Source organism: Thunnus maccoyii, chromosome 10 (assembly GCF_910596095.1).
Source record: "Thunnus maccoyii chromosome 10, fThuMac1.1, whole genome shotgun sequence".
NCBI classification, from domain to species: domain Eukaryota; kingdom Metazoa; phylum Chordata; class Actinopteri; order Scombriformes; family Scombridae; genus Thunnus; species Thunnus maccoyii.
This window is the reverse complement of record NC_056542.1, coordinates 14,885,457-14,906,597: the sequence shown is the minus strand read 5'-3', so window position 1 is coordinate 14,906,597 and position 21,141 is coordinate 14,885,457. Positions and strand designations below refer to the sequence as shown.

Sequence of the window (21,141 nt, the reverse complement as noted above, 5' to 3'; positions counted from 1 at the left end):
ATTGAAATCATGGAGCACTGTGAAAAATATAAATATATATTCACAGGATGTATTAACTTGGTGATGAGCAGACTTCTCCTCAGTTTATCTTTCACAGCCCACTGTGTAACATGTAGGGAAGAACTTCAAAGGCAATTATTGCTTTGCACTTTTCATTTATTGCCTATTTTTTACAACCTAACTTTGTGGAAAGGAGAAGGGGAACAACAGGTTATGGAGAGTCCCTTGGGAGCACTTTGCTTGTGTCAGTAGCTCAGCTTTATCTCTGGGGAACATCCTCAACAAATAATTTTTAAAATATTTGTATGAAACAAATATTTGTATAAAATCCACTATTTGTGCTTAGCCGAAAAATGTATTTGTATTCGAGCACACCCCTTTCTCATTTTATGTGTTTCATTTTTCTTTCATTTTGATATGTATTAAAATGTTCAATAAACTCAATAAAGATCAATAACATCAATAAAATACAGCATTTTCAATAATGAAAATGAAAGAAAACAAAAGAAAAAGCAATACGACTGAACATATTCTTGACTCATAGACTTTTTTTTTAGACCTTTCTATCAACAGCCAGTGTTGAGAGGGCATTCACTATACAGTTTTGTACTTTTACATTGACCCTCAGACTGGTAGTCTGTAGAAAGAAAATAAAAACATCTGAATGTATCATTTCCTCTTGGGACATAAAACACGGGCATTCAATGAAACCACCACAGAAGTCTTGTTTTCTGCTGCAAAAGCTGGTGAATTATTACTGCTCCTCTGCCCCAAGGAGGATATGTCTGAAAGATTCAAATTCTGTTCCCTCTTGTTGTTCTCTCTGCTATAAGACAGTAGAATTAATGGTGTGACAACAGTCAGATATCAGTATCTTACTGTTCATAATTATATGATTTGTAAATAATAACTTGTTTAATTTTCATAAGAGGACAAATGGAAAGAAGAAGTGGGTTGATTCATGATGATAAACTGCTTCTAAAGAGGCTTGTTGTTGAGGAATGATTAATTATTCTTCATATGTTCAGAATAACAAATTTCCTTGTAGTTCTCTGTTGAGCTGTATCTAACTGGTTCATTTACACCTCCTCGTGAAATCTGTTATCACACAGTACAGGCTGAGGCGACCAATATGGAACGTGCCCTTCAGCATTGCTAATCATGAAGTTACGGCTGTGGGAATATTACCTCCACACTGCAGTCTGACTCCTAACACACAAAAGCACGTTTCTGTGCTAAAATCTTGCTAAAGGGACATACACAGAATATTTCAAAAGACATGGCAGGGTGCAGTTTTATCCTGTGGAGGAAGGATGCCCCGAAACTGTTTAAAGTAGCCTGCGTCTGTGTCTGTAACTAGAGGCTCCTGCAGCTTTCCAGCGCTACCACACATCAAACTGCGGGGCTGGTTAAGCTGAGCAGAGCTGCTGCTCGTCTTTGTTTAAAACTGTGTGAGATGGGGAAGGCTAATTGGACTAATTAGCACCAAAACAAGGCTTGACTGAACAGTCTTTCTGTACCACAGATGTTTTGCCTCTTTTAGTAAAAAGAAAAAAAAAATGCAGGAAGAAAAGAGCCTCATTTTCAAGGCTAACCCGATGTGGCATTATTTGGCTCAGCAGTCACAAAACGAGTGGGTAGAAATGTTTTTGATGTACTGGTTCTTAAACTGACCTTCGCCACAATAGCAGGAACCTCAACAACTCCAGCCAAGCTTCTTGACAGTCAGTAGTGGAGCTGTACAACCCTGTGGGATGAAAGCTTAACCAACTTTCAACTTTTCTTCTCTGAAGCATATTTTTTTTTCTCGGCTTAGTGTTACCTTAGAAAATGTTTGAAGTTTCCAACTGCAATCCCAAGACCCCAAGACTTCATGAAGACTTCATAAAGACTACCCCAATATAGACCCATAAAGAGTAGTTCAGGCAACTCCAATTCACACACTGTGAAAACAATTCTTCTTCCACAGTATGTATGTGAAGGTTACTCCTTAATGTGATACATGAAACTAGTCAGACAGAGTGTTTTGCTGAACTCTGCTCAGGATCTGTTAAGGAACATGAAGACCATCTGAAGAATTTGTGCCTGATTTTTTATAATTTGCTGCTACAGTGTTTTATAATATCAGCCTAAAATGACTCCTCTGTGCAGCTCACACTTTGCCTTGTACCAACAGAAAAAGTAACCCAGAGGCTTTTTAGTAAGTGTGCCTATCTAGAAACTTTACTAGCATGCTGTAGGCTTAGGGTGGGATAAATATAGACAGTATTTTCCATTATCGTGGTTTATTATAATGTAAAAAGAAACTGAGAAGCTTTCGCGGATCCTGTGAATATTTTAATATGAAATTTGGACATGTTGCGAAAAAAAATCTTTTTCAGGACATTAATCCAATGACTCATGACAGGATCTGCATTTCATAAAGCAATAAAAAATCAACAGTATAGCAATACTCTGTGAATTAAAATCTCAGTGCACTGGTGTTTGGCTTATTTTGTTTTTCTACTATTAGTAGCTATTAGCCTGCTTTTCTCTGCCTCCTGCTGACACATCACAGTATTGTCTTAAAAATATCTGATACTCAATAACTGTGACGATGATATTTATGACACTGGTGATGATGGTTGTTGATATGGTGAAGCTATACAGATCACCCTCATCATTGACTAAAATGTATGTCATTATTATTATTATTATTATTATTATTATTATTATTATTATTATTACTATTTTAAGTGTTCTTATTTATTTGTTTTTTTTTTCTTTGCTCTTATTGTATGGGAGGTAATCCCGAGGGAAAAACGTACACATAGGGAAGAAAATGTATGTTTTTTTGTACATTATGTGTAACATAGCAGTGTAAACTGTTTTCACATAAATACATACATTTGAAAAATAGTTTAAAAAAGAAAAAAGAAAAATGTCTCTGAGATGTAAAATCATATACTTTCACATAAGTAACCAAAAACTCAAAAAAGTACATTACAGTATAGTCGCTTAAGAATAAATTTGAGGTTCTTGTATTTTCCTTTAATATTTCCATTTTCTGTTACTTCATACTATACTGAACGTAGTTACAAGTTACAGATTTAGATTTTGCATACAAAACATATCATGAGCTTATAAGATATGATGCTCTGTTGTAAAATAAACTACCCGACAGTGTATAAAATAGTTAATATTAGCTCTACAGCTAACAGCTAACACAATAGTAAAATGCAATTTACATATTAATGCCTCAGTAATAATAATCCAATATATAATATATATGTAGTCTAACATTCAGAGGGCATTATGAGTACTTTCATTTTTGATACCCTAGTACATTTTGCTCTATAACACTTTTACTTGTAATGTAGTGTTTTAATACTGCAAGAGGATGCCTGCTTCTTCCACCACGGGAAAGAAGGTCAATGAGCAGAATGGCAGAAGGATGAGTAATGTGATTTTTTTAATTGAACACTTCATACAAGCTTTGGGAGAAAAAGAGGCTCATAGAGCAAAGCTTAGTTGTGTTAATTGTGTTCGGGTTAATGACTGTCTTCAACAGAGCAACAGCAGATATAAAGCTCTACAAAATCAGAGCAAACTGTTTGCCAACAAAACTGCAGGATGTTTATTTGGCTTCAGGTTGGGACATTTTTATCTTGTTTTAGTGTTGTTAGGAAGAAAAATCCTTCACAAATTTCCACTTACATCCTCAAAGGTGATTCAACCTTTATGTCAGTGTTGAGGTTTGTCTTGTTAAGCTACTTTGCATAACAATTTGTCAATTTTTGTCAATTTGGTCCAAATTGAAACCCAAATTTAGTTTTTTATCTTTATAATAAAGAGCAAAGACCCAACAAGAAATCTCTGTGAAAGTTACATCAAAAATCACATTATAGGGACCAATTTTCCCTTGCAGGTGTGTATGTGTGCATGTTGAGTTCGATGTTAGTGACCCGCAGTAAATCTAAAAAGCCGTGACACTTAACGAATAATAGTACCATGTAAATCATCAGTATTTGCTCCAATTGTTCATGAAAATTTAATTGGCAAATAACACAAGATTGTATTACTGCCTGATGTTTTTTTGTGTTTTGTAGAACTGATTGCCCCTCATTTTGACAGAGGATTAGATCATTCTGTGCCCTGTCTTGTCTAATTTATTGAGTTGTTCTGTTTGTTAATGAATGTTTAGCACCAATAGCTGCTGTGGTTATTGTTTTGACAGCCTTGACATGTGACATCTCTGCATGAATTTAGTACGAACAAGCTTTAGTGTACTTTTTTCTCTACATTAAACCCTCAAGACATCTGATATATATGTCAACATGAGGGACTACCTACTTACTTCAGACACTTTTTGTTCCTTTTAAATAGTTCACAGTTTATCCTTGACAAGACATAAAAGTACACAGGACAGGACATTGCAGAGAACATAAACACAAAATGATCTGATCCTTACTGTGCACTTTGTTAAACTGCCTGCACCTGAGCTGCTGATATTTGTCCTCTTGTAAGTTATTGTCTTGTGGAAGAAAGATTACAGCCAAATCAGATAAAACAAAGCCACAAGCAGTCTTGTGTGTGTTTGAGCCTGCAAAGGACACAGCTGAGTTCCAGCGCAGGATGTGTACTAGACTACACTGCTCACCGCTCCCCTTCTGCTTCCCGCTGGGTCTTTCCTGTACTTTTTAGCAACGACTCATGTTTGAGGGCGAGTGTCAATGACAGCCCACCTCACACACGCAGCCTCTGCACAGCTGCAGTGTAACATAGCCCAACCTTGCCTCCAGCTGATAGCATTGTAATAATGAAAAATAGATGCTGGAGGTTTGTGCATGCCTGGCTGCTCTTTTCAGTGTGCATACATGTATGCACTTGGATCTGAGTATGCTTGTTACTTGTCTAGTAGTTTGCAGGAGAACCAGGGTGATCTGGTAGGTGTATTCACCCGATGGCCATGCTTCATCCATGTTAATGAGGATATAAGGGCTCCCATCCCTCCAAGGTCGTAGGAGTACTGTAGGGATTAACTACCCCCTGCATCCTTATTCTATATGCTTTGAATACAGCCACAGATTAGATTGACCTCGTCACATGTGTGGGTTTCTGTATGTGTAAATATCTCTACATGTTTATCGTAACCCACATTTGTGCTCAAGGTGGGTCAATACCTCTCACCCATATGATCAGAAGTGCTCTTTTACATCTTCATTTTATTTATAACATGGAATAAACTCAGAGTTGACCCCACTGAACATCACACAGTTCAATTATCTGTCTTGTACAGATGGTAAGAGTGTGTCCTTGCACACTGTTAATAGCAGCTATGATGCTCTGCCCAAACAGCATACTTTTAAAGGAATAGTTCAACATTTTGGGAAAAGTGCATATTCACTTTCTTGTTGAGAGTTAGACAAGGAGATTGATATTACTCTCATTTTTGTCCATGCAACATAAAGTTACAGTCAGCAGCTGGTTATCTTGGCATAAAAATTGGAAACAGAGGGAAACAAAGGTTAAAAAAAAAATCTGCCTATAACAGCACCTCTAAAATTAACAGCACGTTATATCTTGCTTGTTTCATTTGTACAAAGGTTAAAAGACAGGTTGTGTTTTTACAGACATTATGTGCTGGACTATTGTATGTCTTGGCGGGATGCAGTGACTTCTTAGAGTCTGCACTGGTTGCTTGGCAACCTAATGGTGCTGATTTCAGTAAGTCACTGTGCCTGGCCAAGAAATAGTCCAGCATGTAACTCTTCATAAAACCACAGATTGTTGTTGTTACACTTAATTTTTGTTCGGATTACACAAATGAGATAAAACATGTAAATTAGTGAGCTTATCAGGTGCTCAAACAGAAAACATCCCTATTTAAAACAACACCAGGAGCTGTGTTGGAAGGGACATGTTGTTTTGGCCGCCTTTTACGTTGCAAAATAATGTGCACTTGCTTGTATTTGATTGGTAACCATAGCGTCTTGCCAGATGATGTTGCATTGCAGTTGAACCAGGCTCAACTTTCTTGCTGGAGAACCCTACGTTTTTTCATTGCATTGGCATCTCTGCTGTGTTGACAGACTGGCCTCATTAAAATGGCTTTGGACAGAGCCAGGTTAGCTGTATATCCCCCTATTTCCAGTTTTTATGCTAAGCTAAGCTAACCTAACCAGATGTGCCAGATGGTTTGTTACACAGAACCATCTGAGTGGTTGTCCTTGGAAACTGTTTGGAAAGGGGAAGGCACTTTCAAAAAATACTTGGCAGGTGATTGGATGAACCATCTGTTTATCACCATCTTAGGCAGCTGGATTCTTGAGATCATGCGATCACATGAGAATCCTCATAGGACGCTGATTGGTTCGAACCACTGGTGGTTCGGACACAAGCGCATAAGTCGAAGGCTGACAAGATGGATTCTCATGTGATCTTGTCAATCCAGCTGCCTCGCAAGGTAAAAGCTAACCTGCTGCTAGCTTCATATTGAATGGACAGATATGAGTGATATCAGTCTTCCCATCTAACCCTTGGAAAATAAAATGTTGAAGTGTTCCTTTAAGAACCAAGCTACATGACATGCAGCAACAATCATGCGACTGTTACTATGCAGTGTTCAGTTGCCAATTCTGAGTTTGTATAAAAAAATCAAAAAAAAAATCCTGGCATGGCTCTGTCCTTTCCACAGTTATGTTGCTGCTCTAAGGCTGCCTCTTTAAGCCCTCCAGAATGCTTCCAAGGAGAGATTGCCATGCTTGAGCTAATCTCAGAACCCAGAACCAAATGTTGCAGTGTGGCAAGCTACTGGTTGTCTGTCAGGAGAGATTCTGCTCCCTCTACCTTAACAACCAAGCCAACCAAGCATGACTCCCTCTCCTTCAACGGTAGACCCACATAAGCCAACAGTCTCTCCTCTTGTCTTTGTCATTCACTCTCTTCGAAACTCTGTAATCCAAATGGATAGGAGGGATGAGGGATTCAACACGAGTCATAAATGGGGGCTCAAAACCTATTCCAGCTTTTGAATTGTTTTTGCACTAAGCTCTCTCAGTTTCTTGTGGGTGTAGCTGGAACAGAGGCTGCTCAACGAAGCAGAGTGTCCAGCGGTGTTGCGCTCAGTCCTGTATGATGTGCCGACCAGCTGCTGCTGCTTTAAGTGAGTTTGCTGCATGTGTAACCCATAGTGTATATTCTCTGTACACTTGCCTCCTCTCTACAGGTAGGACAGACTGCAGGGTCGCTCTCAGAACAATTTCTGGATGTGTTGGGGATTCATTTCATTGCTCAAGGACACCTCAGCGGAACAAGCTCAGTGTAGTAGCTTGAATCCCTATGCTGTACAGTTGAAGAGCGTTTTCCCTCGTCACTGTGACAACCTGATCAGGAAGTACTGGATACATTTGTTCAGGGGCTGTTCTGCTTCGGTTTATCCTGTTAGGGGGGTGAGCAGGATTGATGGAAGGGAGGTAACTAGTGGACAGCCAGTTCTTCTCCCACAGATGAAGCCAGTTCCTAGGATTGTTCCGTCTCTGCATGTAGACGGAACAAGAAAACATCATTTAGTCCAAAAGAGGGGCTAATGTGTCCATATTACCGACACAAAGTAAATGTTGGACCAAGCAGATATTGAGTTTGTAGTTTCCAGTGGCATTCATTCATACATATCCAGTATGCAGCCTGCAGTAGATGGAGGACTGCATGCAGATACCTCATAGGAGCAGCATTATTTTTTCAGCACTGCATAACAGTCTGTTTCACAGAAGTAGATCTTAGGTAGTGAGTAACAGGCCCTGCAGAGATGCGGATTATGTGAGCTGAAGGCTTCGACGCATCCCTTCCCCCAAGTCTCTCCACGTACTCACAGGATGCACACGCTGCCCGCTGCCCTTCGATACCACAGCATTTATTTTTCTGTCCATCCCACACGACTCGAGCATGGCTCACTTTTTCTCACCTCCCTCCGTTCGCCCTATCATCAGTGTAAAATACCTCACCCCTGCAGACAGAGACAGATGGAGGGAGCAGCACCAGCCCCCTGCTCAGCTCCAATGATTTATGCTACAGCAACACAGACCCACACACACACACATACACACGCGCATACACGCACACCTATGCATTCACGTATGCGGTATGCATGTGATCATACATCAGCGGATGAGATTGCATGCATAAATACGCAAGCTGGTGACACAGAGCTGAATGCATGACGGCACCTGTCTTATGTTAATGTTAAATGCCAGAGCTCCGGGGCTTTTTAAAAGGACATGTGCATCTTTGAAGCAGTGGCAACAGAGTCTGACATCATTTGTCCCTTTCTATGACAGTTAAAGAGGAACCGGCTGCAGGCACATTCTTCACCTGATTGAGGTGTCAGAGCTAAAAAAAGCTATGTTATACTCAGCTACAACACTTTCCTACAAGAACGGAGTATCAGCTGTTCTTTCTGTTAAATGCCAACCAAGTAAACTGAATGAAATTTTAAGGGTAGATAATGAGCATCCTACACTGCTGCGGAAAGAGAGAGGGAGAAGTAGCTGTTGGAGTACATGTTTGTGTGTGTGTGTGTGCAAGGGTGTGTGTTTGTTTATGCCTCCTTGTGGTCTGGGGCTTGGAGCTGTTATGGTGTTGCAACAAGGACATGCTTGCTGTACATGAGGCAACGATTTGCGAGTAAGGTCATTGTACACGCTGTCCTCCTCTCATCACCCCCTCCCTGCACACACACACAGTCACCTTTTTAATATTAATTCTGTTGTGTGTGGGGGTGGGAGTGAGGGGGTGGGGAGGTGGGGCACAGAGATGGGGTTGGGATGGGGAGAAGGGAGGTAGAGGGCGGGCAGAGGAGCTAGTCGAGGGGATGGAGATGGGAAGAAGTCAGATGGCAGACAGGTAGAAAAGAGGAGAGGTTGGCTGATGGGGGGTTGAATGGAGGGATGAAGTTGAAGAGAAAATAAGGGGGGGTAGAGCAGTGGTGGAGGGGAAATCGTTTATCCTGCAGCCCAGGTAAGGGTGACCTGTTTGTCTCTGTCGGCCTCTGTTACTCCCCTGATGTCTCTATAATAGGCCTGTGAAGCAGGTAGACACGACAGCACAATACAACGGCCCATAGTAACAGAGGCTCACAGGCGCACTTCAGCTCCATTCCACCCTGATAACTTAAGGGAATTCACCAAAATACCAGTTAATGAATTAAAAAGCACCATTTGTTATTTCCAGTGACGTGTTTTTAACTAATGTGGATTAAAGAAGAAAAAAAATCACTGTAAAAAACAAACAATTTAGGGAAGCTTTTGCTGCTAAAATCTGTATTTCACTAATAAGTAAGTCACTTGTAAGTCACTTTTGTTGTTTGGTGTCGTACTTTTTTAGTCATTTTAGTGGGATGGTTCAAGGTTTGGAAATGTTGCCTTGTTCGTTGGTCAGTAGAGTAATAGTAATATCTCAACAACTATTGGATGGATTTCCAGACATTCATATTCCCCAGAAGAGGAATCCTACAGATTTCAGTGAGCCCCTGACCTTTCCTCTAACACCACCAGCAGGTACAGGTTTCCAGTTATCTGGTAAAGATTATATAATTTTTGGATAGGTTGCCAGTAATTTGATGCAAAAATTCATGTTCTTCTGAGGATGAACTGTAACAGCATTGGTGATCCCTTGATTTTTAATCTAGCACTACCATGAGGTCAAAATTTCAATTAGTCCAATACTTTGGTTTATGGCCAAACACCTGCAAAACTAACGTTCCCCTCAGCCTCAGCTGTATTTTGCACTAATTAGCAAATGTTAGCATGATATTACGATAAACTAAGATGATGAACTTCATAAACATCATTCTGTTAGCATGTTGACTTTAGCATTTAGCTCAAGGCATTGCTGTGCCTGAGTACAGCCTCACAGCATGGCTTGTTAGTCTTGGACAGCATGAATGACTGTCCAAATACAGATGGTGTGATGTCATGTCAAAATACTTTTAGCTAGTTCAGTAGCACATAAAATTGAGTTTTCTGAAATATCAGTATTCGGTTGGGTTTGGCAACAGCATCTTTGAATCAAAGAACAGGAGCTTCTTTCTAGATGTACAAGATTACATCAGTATTCAACACACATGGAGAAATCCATTGTAGAGTAAAAATGTCAACACTTAATGACAAACGAACTGCTGCAATCCACTGAACACCACAGATTGATGACTTATAACAGTGTAAGAGTATTCAAGGGTGGATTTTACCTTAAGGCGAGAGCTATAGATCTGGCTGGAAAAGTAAGCCAGGCAGCCGAGTCTCTTTGATTTGTCTCTCTGCTCACTTTCTCCTCCTGTTTTTCATTTTGCTCATCGTCCCCCCCGAATGATGCACTAATGACAGCCCCCTCTTTGCTTGCTATGAAAATCACCTCAGTAAAGATCCATTTCATTACTTTGATTTGGAAACAAAACAGAGTGCAGTGGCAAAGTTGGAAATGAGCGCAGATGAGAGGGAGAGAAAGACAGAGGGTGGGAAGAAAGAGAGACGAGAGGAAAGTTTGGCCTAGAGCTATGGAAAGTTGTAATAGATGTTATGTGAGCAGCAGGAGAATAAAAACCATGTGGGCGTTTATATGGAATTAACACTTGGGTAGTCATTACCATATTGTCTAAGACTTTTCAGTTTTTCATAGGATTTCATTGGTTTTTTCTTCAAATTACATCCCCAAATAATACACACAGATATACAGTTACACACATTTAAAACAGTTTGAACTGCTTAACAAGTCTTTCACTCAAAGATATTTAAAGTACAGAAAGGATGATGTGACAAGTGAGAAGCTTTATATGCTGAATATAAATTTGAATTTATGACACCAAACTCTTGTGCTCTCCTGATATGAAAGACTAAATAATAATCAGAGGAGCCATAAATGATAATTTTATATAATAAATAATGCACAAACTGTCAAGCCAAAATGTAAACAAACAGTCTGGGTGAGAAGAATCCATGTAGCCTTGCAAAATAAAAATAAAGTACATCATTCTGCCCTAAACCCTTCAACCAAAAACAGATCAAAATCAGTCACAAAGTGCAGCTGAACTAGGTCCCCAGCAAATTAAAAAATTGTCTCTGTTTACAAGCTTTATTGTTCCATGAGCAACAATATGTCTCACAGAAGTGCAAATTGCAGTAGTAGGTCACTCCTACTAATAGAGACAAAACTGTCAGGTGGGGTGGGAGACATGAAAGGAGACTTCTGCTCCGATCTGCAGACCAGCTGACACCTCGCTGTCATCCTGAACTGTCACTGAAGAGCCAATCACCTGTTGACATGTGTCTGCCTGTATCCCACAGTACAGTCAGTCTAGAGCGGCCTGTCACCATGCCTTGTAGGTCAGACACAGAAACTTGGAGAGAAAGAGCAAGGGATAAAATAGTCATAACAACGGTCATAACAATATGATCATTCAGCTCAACAATATATAATTGATCAAAGGGGCCTTCACCTTGTAAATCATGTAAGCTGAAGGAAGAGCACAGTTGAGTGGATTGGACTGAAGTTCATTGATTGACTGTTGCTATTAGTGCTAAATTACCTTTGTGAGGTCACCATAGATATATACACTTAGATTGCGCATTCGGCCAGTGAGATATGGCGGCTAGGGTGCTTTTATTTTTCTCTTTACAAATGAGGCATCCACGTCTATATATCTATGGTAAAAAATTGTGGGCTGCCTACAGTTTGAAGCCCAACAGCCCACTGGAAGGCAGCATCAGCTCAATAATGTGTACTTTTGTTGAAACTGTTTGGAAATATACATTATCGGGTATTTTTACATCCTCGGAACTATCTGTCCACTTAAAATAACAATAGTAGCATAAATGATGTTAATATTTTTGCAATATTCTTAATTATCACACAAGCAAACAAAAAACAAACAAAAAAACATCAAAAAGACGTTCACTAAATCTAACTCTTAGTATAAGAGTATAAATGAAGCTTCAGTACTATTCATAAAAGGTGGATCATTCTATTAACAGAATTTACACAGATAAGTACAAACTATGTCGCTAGGACCAGCAAGCTCTTACAAGATAGCAATAATCAAAATCACACAACAAAACTGCAAAAGATTTGGAGGCCTAGGACAGAAAAGGTTGTTTTTGCCTAACTGCTGCCGCCAGAGTGCTGGAAACCTGGGTGTTTGGGACCATTTTTTAAGAGGAGAAATTTCAGTCATTATATACTTGCACCTTTAAAAGATATTGGGATCAGTTTTGTGGCAGGATTACAGTCAACAGGCACTTAGCACATTAAAAGTTGCTCTGCTGAAGGGAATAAACTCTGAGACCTGCGGTACAATGGGTATAAAAATGTAACTGTTGTTTTACAAATTCAACAAATATGTATCATTTTACAGATGAAAACATTTGATCCCTCCATGAAGAAATAGATTTATATTTTAAGGTGCTAAGAATCTAGCCAAGGTAGCTTGCTGAGCTTGGTGGCTCTTGAATCAGTTTATCTACAATCTTATAAACTGACATCAGGTTTACATGCAAAAATCCCAGGCAGGGTTTCCTGATCCACATGTGAGTTCAAACTGGCTGCCAATCAAATGACTCCATTCTTGTATTATCAGAGCTGTATATGTTGTCCCCTCAGAGGATGTTGTCCACAAACAACTCACAAGATAGTGTTTCAGTTTCACAACAATATGGTGCATTTTTCTTGCAGCCTACTGTATGAAGCATCTTTTGTTATACAGTAATCTATGGTGTTCTGCCTTACCTTTTTACAATAATACGATACATTGTTCTCTCTGCCTATGAAATGTCTCCTGCCATGTGTTTTATGTCGTTCTTTGGAGCTCACAAGAAAAAAAAAGCTGTTGTTTATGTGTGCATCCCGGAGGGGAAATGTAATTCTACCTTTGTAGATCAATAAAAACCATTGTATTCTAATATATTCCACTCACTATTCTAATCCATCCTTTCCTATTAGCAAACATATGGGCATGCTGGCTGCAATGGCTGTTATGTAATTAATAGTCATGGTGGGGCAATTAAAATCGGGAGGCTTTATGGGCTTGCTGATTAAGATATTTAAAGCATGAAGTACCCAAGGCTCTTATTTTTGTGCAAGTTTCTGTGTATCTCCTTGTTTATACTCGTTCCCCTTTTTGTTTCCTCTAGCAAATGTGTGTTTGTGTGAAAAACGAGCGCTGCCTTTATGTTTGTGTGTGATGTGAGCGTGTGTACAAGGCGAGGAACAGTTTTAACACTTATCCTTGACTTTTCCTTTACCCGCATGCAATTAATTACTGCCCAGAATAGCAGCCGTGGGATCAGCTGCTAAGGAAATGAAAACACATCAGTGTAAATGCAAAGCCAGCCGACTCTGGGAGTGTTGTTACGCAGCACACTGAGACCCAGCACTGCCATCCATTTGCAATGACAATCATTATCGCGTGAAAGCAGTGGTCTCCAACTCTATTCCAGAGGGGATGTGTGTGTTCACAGTCTCACAGTAATCCATATTCACTTTCTTAATTGGTTCAATTAGTTCTCTCAGATACTGTATGAATTTTACACTCTGCCTGTCCCCAGATAAAGTCCAGTTAACGTATTACTGGGCAGAGGTTACAAATTGGGTTCCCAGTGGTGAGGATTAATACACAGAGGATTTGAAGTCATTTATGTGGTTGAGTGGGCTAAAAACTGTATTGCTGACACTGTAATGAGGGAACACAAGCATCCTAGCCTCACCTTTTAGTCCTATGCAAGACTAACACTCGTGGGCATTCACACACACACACACACACACACACACACACACGCACACACACACACACACACACACACACACACAAAATCTCTGAGAAATATACACACATACATGCCATATCAGACACAGATAAATTTACAATGGGAGGTAAATATTCTGAGAGTATTATCTCGCCTTTTAATTCACTTAACACTCATTTGTGTGTCTGTACAGACCCTTCACACACACACACACACACACACACACACACACATTACACGCTTATGAAATCAATGCTGGCATGTGGATTAAGCGATTAAGTTAGTGACATGCTAAACTATGTGGCTTAATGGTCACTTTCTCTTAACGGCAGAGTTAAAGATACTGCCAGGAAATGGGGACCAGTTTGAAAGACATGGACACACACAGACACACAGGCACGTGCACACATCATCAAACAAACGAGGCAGTTGCATTACTGTCTGTCCAGTGAATGGAGAGCGTGTATTGATCTGGACGAGAGGCTCATACATCAGTGTGGTTAGGCAAAATGCCATTAAGGTGGAGGAGAAATTATGTACAAACACACACATACTTTTTCATTCTTTTCTTTACCAGGACACACAGACTCTGGCTCTACTTCCTGCTTGTTATAACTCATACTATCTAAAGTTTACTCTTTCTTGGTCATTTTGTGTGCTTTTCTTGATTTCCTAATTAATTTTTTTCTTACTTTCCCCCAGTCTTTGCTGCTGTCCTCTCTCTGTCTCTTGTGCACCCACAGGCGTCCAGCTCAAGGTTCCACATGAAAGTGACAGTTTATGTGACATATTGATTTTATTTGGAAGCTGATCCAGGGACAAAAGGGAATTCATTTATAAATAGGTCATAACTTTAAAGTAAAAAGTCCTATAAAAACAAAGTCTTGTGAAAGAGGTTAAAATATATAAGCCCTGTAAAATAAAGAGGTTTAAATGTTAAAAAACAAGGTTAACAGGGTTAAAAGCTTTGAAAAAGTATAAGGATACCTACCCACCAGAGGAGTTAAAATGGCGCCAATTCTGTCCAATAAGAATTGCTCGGCTGGCACATATGTCAAAAAAGTTTCTAGCTTCTGGGTTTGCTTCCGTGTTGTGCAGCCCACTGCATATGTGCAGTGGTGTTTCCCCCGCTGGCCCCGCCTAAGACTTCCTGCTTGGCCCATAGACTTTACATTGTGATGACATCATATATTATAAAATCGCTTTTCTTGGCTCGAGGAAAGTTTTACAAATATAAAACCACCATGTATCAAAAATTAATAATAGAAAAAAATCATAATTGATATTGTTTGCAGTCCGAGGTGTCCTGTCAACAGTTTTACAGACGTCTCTTTTACAATGGTAGTCTATGAGGAAAATCCTTTTTGGGTCGCAGGGGGATTTTTTGCTGCAATACCACAAGTGGCCACTGGGGAAAATTGGCTGCAAGGCTGAGTGGCGGAGCCCTATCCAGCTCTTATAATACATCCATGACAATGCCTCAGTCTCAGTGAGGTTGTCTGTGTAAGGAACAAGCTAAACAAAAAGACCCACCCTGACAGACAACCGATTCCTCGAATGCAGGACATCCTTGACAGTCCTGGGATTACGCAATGAAAACCACTCGTGGTTTTCATTGTTAGACCAAGGAGAGGCCTACCATCGGGGCTTTATGGATAAAGACAGCAGGCCTTTTACTGCATTTGTGACTCCATGGGGCCTGTACGAATGGATAAGGATTCCATTTGTGCAAATGAATGCACACACAGCCTTTCAACACTCTATGGAGGAGTGTTTGGAAGACATGTGAGACAACATCTGCGGCCCCTACCTGGATGACACATCAGTGTACAGTCGATTGTTTGAGGATCATGTAAACCACATCACAAAAGTACTTCAGCTGTTGAGGAAGTATGGGATGAAACTACAACCCAGCAAGTGTGAATTATTTAAATGCGAGGTCTGCTATCTAGGAAGAGTCATTTCAGCTGAAGGTAGCAAAATCAATCCAGCTGACACCATCACTGTGAGATCCTTGACAAATAAGAGACTGAACAATATAGGAGAGCTACAAGCTACCATGGACTTGTTAAGTTATTACAGGCAATACATACAGGACTTTTCTGGGACTTTCCAGGCCACTTTACAACTTGCTGAAAGGGACAACAGAAGACAACAATGTGCCACAAAACAGGATAAACACCAGACGAGCTACAGGGTAGAGTTAAGGAGTGCCATCACACAAACCAATTGTGTGGACTGAAGAACATCAACACATATTGGAGTTGCTAATAGACTGTCTGGTCGAGCCACCAGTCCTTAGGTTCCCAGACTTCTCACAGCCATTTATCCTCCATACAGATGCCTCAAACCAAGGCCTCGGGGCAGGTCTATACCAATGACAAGATGATAAACTCAATGTGATAGCCTACGGTTCCTGGACACTTACAGTCTCTGAGCAGAATTATCATCTCCATTCAAGAAAATTTTTCACCTTAAAGCGGGCATTCACAGAGAAATTCCAATATCACTTGTATTATGTGCCTACTTTCACTGTGTTTAGTGATAATAATCTGCTTACGTATGTCCTGTCAAGTACTCAACACAACTGGATGCAGATGGGTAGCAGAGCTTGCAGACTTCCATTTTACCATCTAATACTGTCCAGGTAAAGAAAATGTGGATGCTGACAGTCTGTCAAGAATGCCTGTAAATATTGAGGAGATGATGGGACAGTGTACTGAAGAGTTGGCATCAGATTGTGTGGCAGCGACAATCCAAGCTGTTGAGACTCAAGACTCCCGCCCACCGTGGGTCTGTCCAGTACTTACCTCTCTCCAATGAAAAGCAGTGAGCGAAGAGATGCACAAACCATTCTGGGTTGCTGAGATTCGACAAACACAGCAAGATGATAAGAAAAAGAGCTGTAGTGTAGTTGGTCTGTGAACAACACCCTATCTCCCGCAAGGAAATGGGCAAGTCGAGCATTTAACCGAACATTGCCACAAATGCTAAAGACACTTATAGATAAACAGAAGACAAACTGGAAAGATTCCTTGAACAAGCTGATCCATGCATGTAACTGCACACGATGCAAGGTAATAGGTTTCTCCCCTTTTTACCTTTTATCCGTAAGGTCCCCCAGGTTACCTATTGCTCTCCCGTCTGGTCTCACCTCTAACACAGGAAAACCAGACCATCGAACATACATGGAATAATGGAAGCGAGAAATGCAGGAAGCATATGAAGTAGTACAAGAGAATGCAAAGAAGTCAACAGAAATGAGTAAAAGACATTATGATGGAAAAGTGAGAAGCTCAGTGTTGTATTCTGTGATTGAGTAGAAATCTGACACTTAGAGGAGGCACTGGAAAGCTTTGTAATCATTGGGAAGAGAACATCCATGTTGTGATCCGTCAGGTTGGAGAAGACATCCCAGTCTATGAAGTCAAGCCTGAACAGGGAAGGGGAAGATCAAGAATCATGCATCGCAACCTGTTTCTACTGTGTGATCACTTACCCTTGGAAATTCAGCCAAAAGCAGCATCTAAGTAAAAGAAAAGGATGATGGAGACAGCTGCAGAAAACTCAAATCAGGAAGAGGAAGATGATGACGGCGAATGTGGGTACTATTACAAGCCAGTAGTGCCCATTGCAGACAGCACCATTGAGCATGCTGACACACAAGGGGACAGTGACCAGGAGACACCAGTATTGAGCACTGATGGGCCAGTGGTTGAAGAAAGGTCTATAACAAACACAAATGAGTCTGAGACACAGTAGGAGAATGTGCTGTGGGAAGATGATAATCAGAGTGAAGATGTACAACCAGTTCAAGAAGCACAAGATGAGAGTCTGGTATCCCCGTATCCAGATTCAGATGAAGATGACAGAGAACAATGACATGACCGACCAAAGAGAGAAAGATGAGCCCCTAAAATCTTCACCTATGACCACCTTGGGATTCCAGCATGCTATAGTGCAGCACATGAAATGCTTTACCAGTATCAACTCAGACTATATAGAGAAGTTCAACCAGTGACAATGTAGACAAATCAATTCCAAGTTTTGCGACCCTTAATCATGCAGGGATACTAGGCTTAAAACAGATTTGGGCTGTTCAGTACAGAAAAAGACTGTTTGACTGAAGCGAAAAGATCACTGGATTTAATGGAGTCATGTATAAGGCAGTACATCCATATTTATCGTCATGCCAAAAACAGTCACTGCATTGCTATCACCCTGAAGAGACAGTTGAGACAACTAGAACATATCAGGTTGAGAACCCTTGGTACATAAACTTTGTTCTGACGACATCTAATTTTCCAGGGGAGTGTGTGATAGATTGACTGTATTAGGAAGCTGATCCAGAGACAAAAGGGAATTAATTTATAAATAGATCATAACTATAAATGTAAAAAGTCCTATAAAAACAAAGTCTTGAGAAAGAGGTTAAAATGTTTAAGCCCTGCGAAAGAAAGAGGTTAAAATGTTAAAAAAACAAGGCTAACAGATTTAAAAAGTATAAGGATAGCTAACTGCCAGAGGAGTTAATCTATGATCCAGTTGTTGAGCCTTTTTGAGAGATGACACTAGTGATTGATTACTCATGCCTGCAGAGGCCGGAAGGGGGAGTTGTCGGCCTTATTCTCAATGAAGCTGTCGGAAAGGAAACGTCGAAGCATCTTTATTGATATCCCTCCTTTTCAGGTATGAAATGATTATTTATGCTCTTGAACGTTGGAATATGTTTGCTAAGTTGTTTTGTTTGTTTTGTTAATGTGCCGATTGAATGTTGAGTGTTTTGGAAGCATTATTTTGATTTTTAGATTGTTAATTGGTACACTGTTAAGCAGCTAGCTAAACTCCGTTCAAACTTTGGCAGGTGTTCTGTTGATTTGTGCTACCTATCGAATCTGCTACTTAGCGGTTCTGCGCATGCGCATGACCTTGTTTCATGCCCATAAATCTCTGCAACCTTGCTGTTGGGCATGCTGCAGAGAGCGGCATGTGGCCAGCAGGGGTGCAACACATATTGAGCTAAATCCGCAAAAGGATTGCGCGGCTTTTGCCACCGCTAAACCAGTGTAAATGAGGCAAGAAGATAGCATGTAATTCACAATGCACCGCAAACTGCGCTGCCAAGCAAATAGCGTCATGGTGCGCCTGTTGCATTTGCATGTATGTAAATTAGGTAACATTCATACATTTGGCGCAAAAGTGGTCCCTTTCTATGCAAATAAGCCTCGTTGCAAAAACAGACTCAATCCTCACTCACTCTCTCTCTTCAAATCTTCAAGCTTGTCAGGTATTGAATGATACTGAATTGATATTGAATGAGGGCAAAATCTACAGTCAGATATGGGTGGATCAAGTGGGGTTGTGGGCTTATATCGGATATAAAAATAAAAATAACAGCGCTGACGGAGCTCAGGATTCATCCATACAGTAAGGGGCTGCTTCATTACAAACAAGTCCACTGTATAAACCTGGAATCTGGGTGTAACAGCTGACCTATAGGTGTGTAGCCAAACACACCTACACACCAAACAGTATTAATTATCGTCAGATCCTGATTGATCCAGTGTTAATGAAGTTACTGCTGCTGTGCCGTGTGCGTAAATGCACGCAGCCTCTTTCTTAGTTTGGAGACGCACTTATCGTTTCAGCTGCTGTGTGATGCTGCAGCCAGCTGTGGCCAACAAACAGAAACATCAGTACTGAGTTTTTGCGACATCCCAGATACATTCAGTGACACCTGAACAACATTATTGTAAGATTCAGATATTAATCTAACACGTGTCAGACCTGCCTGAGTCACATTAATAGCTTTACTTTGACATTTCAGTAGATTATGTTATAGATGTGAAATACTAGAGTAAAAGAAGCAAAAAAGACGATTTATGAAAGTTGATTTGTGACGCAAATTGAGGCTTTTGTGCTCTCTGCAGTTTTCATTATCGACCAGTCTGTGGTGAGAAAAGCCTGAAACACTGGAAACAGCTCAACTTACTCAACCAGACGCAAAACAAGGGCAAATTGCACTCAGCTGTGAAACTTTATGGCTTATCATTGGTGCAAAATCTTTTGTGAATAGGACCTTCAAACGGGGCAGATTGCGGGTGCAAATGCAGCGCAACCCAATTTTTGTGGATTTGGCCCATTGTGTACATTTTGATCATGCTTAACTCAGTGAGACACGCATGCAGAGTATGAGGTTGCTAATGTATATGTGTGTGGTTAACTTTTACTGTGCTGATGTGTGTGGTTAATTACTAATGCGTTTGTGTGTTCATTTCTTAAATAACTGTCTATGATAAGGAACAAGGAATATAACAACTAGAAGAGACAAATGGATACTAATGTTTTACACAATATTTTTGCTGATTTCCACGACATTTAACAAAGTAAAACTGCACTGCTCTGTTATGTTTTGTATCTCAATATGAAACATTTGCATTATGACTTTTTCTGACCCACCGTGCCACTCGTCTACCCACGCTACAGCTAGCCTGTGGCCAACCAGAAGAATGAGATGATACAGAAAACAAAAACATGGCGGGAAAGAAACAAAGTCATTAAAATGCTACATTTATTGTGTGCAGCTCTGTGTGAAATGCTACAGTGAGCATTATTTTACAGTACGTCATTGTGAATGTAATGGCCATACCTTTGTGTAATTAGCCTACTTGACAGAAATGAGAACATGGTTAAGATAAGTGGTACCTTATCTCAGATAAGTGGAAACTTATCTCAGTGGTATTATATGCTTTGTTAGAACTAAGACCCCATTTCCTGTAAACACTCTTGCTTCACAGTAATAACGTTGCAAACTTGGTATCGCTAGTTTTGCTCTTAGTGTTTTTGGTTTTTCTTCATGATTCATCGCTTTGCTTCATTGTGGAGGATAAATGTGTTGAAAGTGATTTCTCCATCAGCTGTTTAAATTAATCCACCAACATCCATAGTCAGAAACTCTGAAAACCTTCCAGAAATTACAGAGAAGACTAGAATAGAAAGAATACAGAAAAAAATCCTAATAAATCTGACCCAATTGTGCATTACATAAGATACAGTGAAGAGGTCATTTCAGGCTAACAACCCTCTTGGCGTTGGACTTGATTCATTTATGTTAAAATGCAACACATGGCACATTCAAATAACAAATAATCATTCAGAATTGTTGAGGATCATTATTTCACTCCAGATGATTTAAGTTTGACAATTCAAGTTTCTTTATTGATTAATAGACCATTCTCGTAAATATTTACCTGTCACATTTGATTTTACCTGTTTAAGAAAAAGTGAGAAATGACAATATACTTACCTGTTTACTTACCTGTAAAAGAAAGGTGACAGAGAAGAAGAAAATAAGATTGGATAGTTGACCTTT

At 40.1% G+C, this 21,141-nt stretch overlaps 1 long non-coding RNA gene across 2 annotated transcripts in view; it reads left to right on the top strand.

Annotated features, from left to right (window-relative positions):
* The first annotated feature begins 18,371 nt into the window (after positions 1-18,371).
* The window catches only part of LOC121905512, a 31,421-nt gene continuing 28,651 nt past the window's right edge, over positions 18,372-21,141 (top strand). For both annotated transcript variants that reach the window (XR_006098428.1, XR_006098427.1), the window contains exon 1: positions 18,372-18,458. This is a non-coding gene — a long non-coding RNA (uncharacterized LOC121905512). The remainder of the gene's footprint in view (positions 18,459-21,141) is intronic.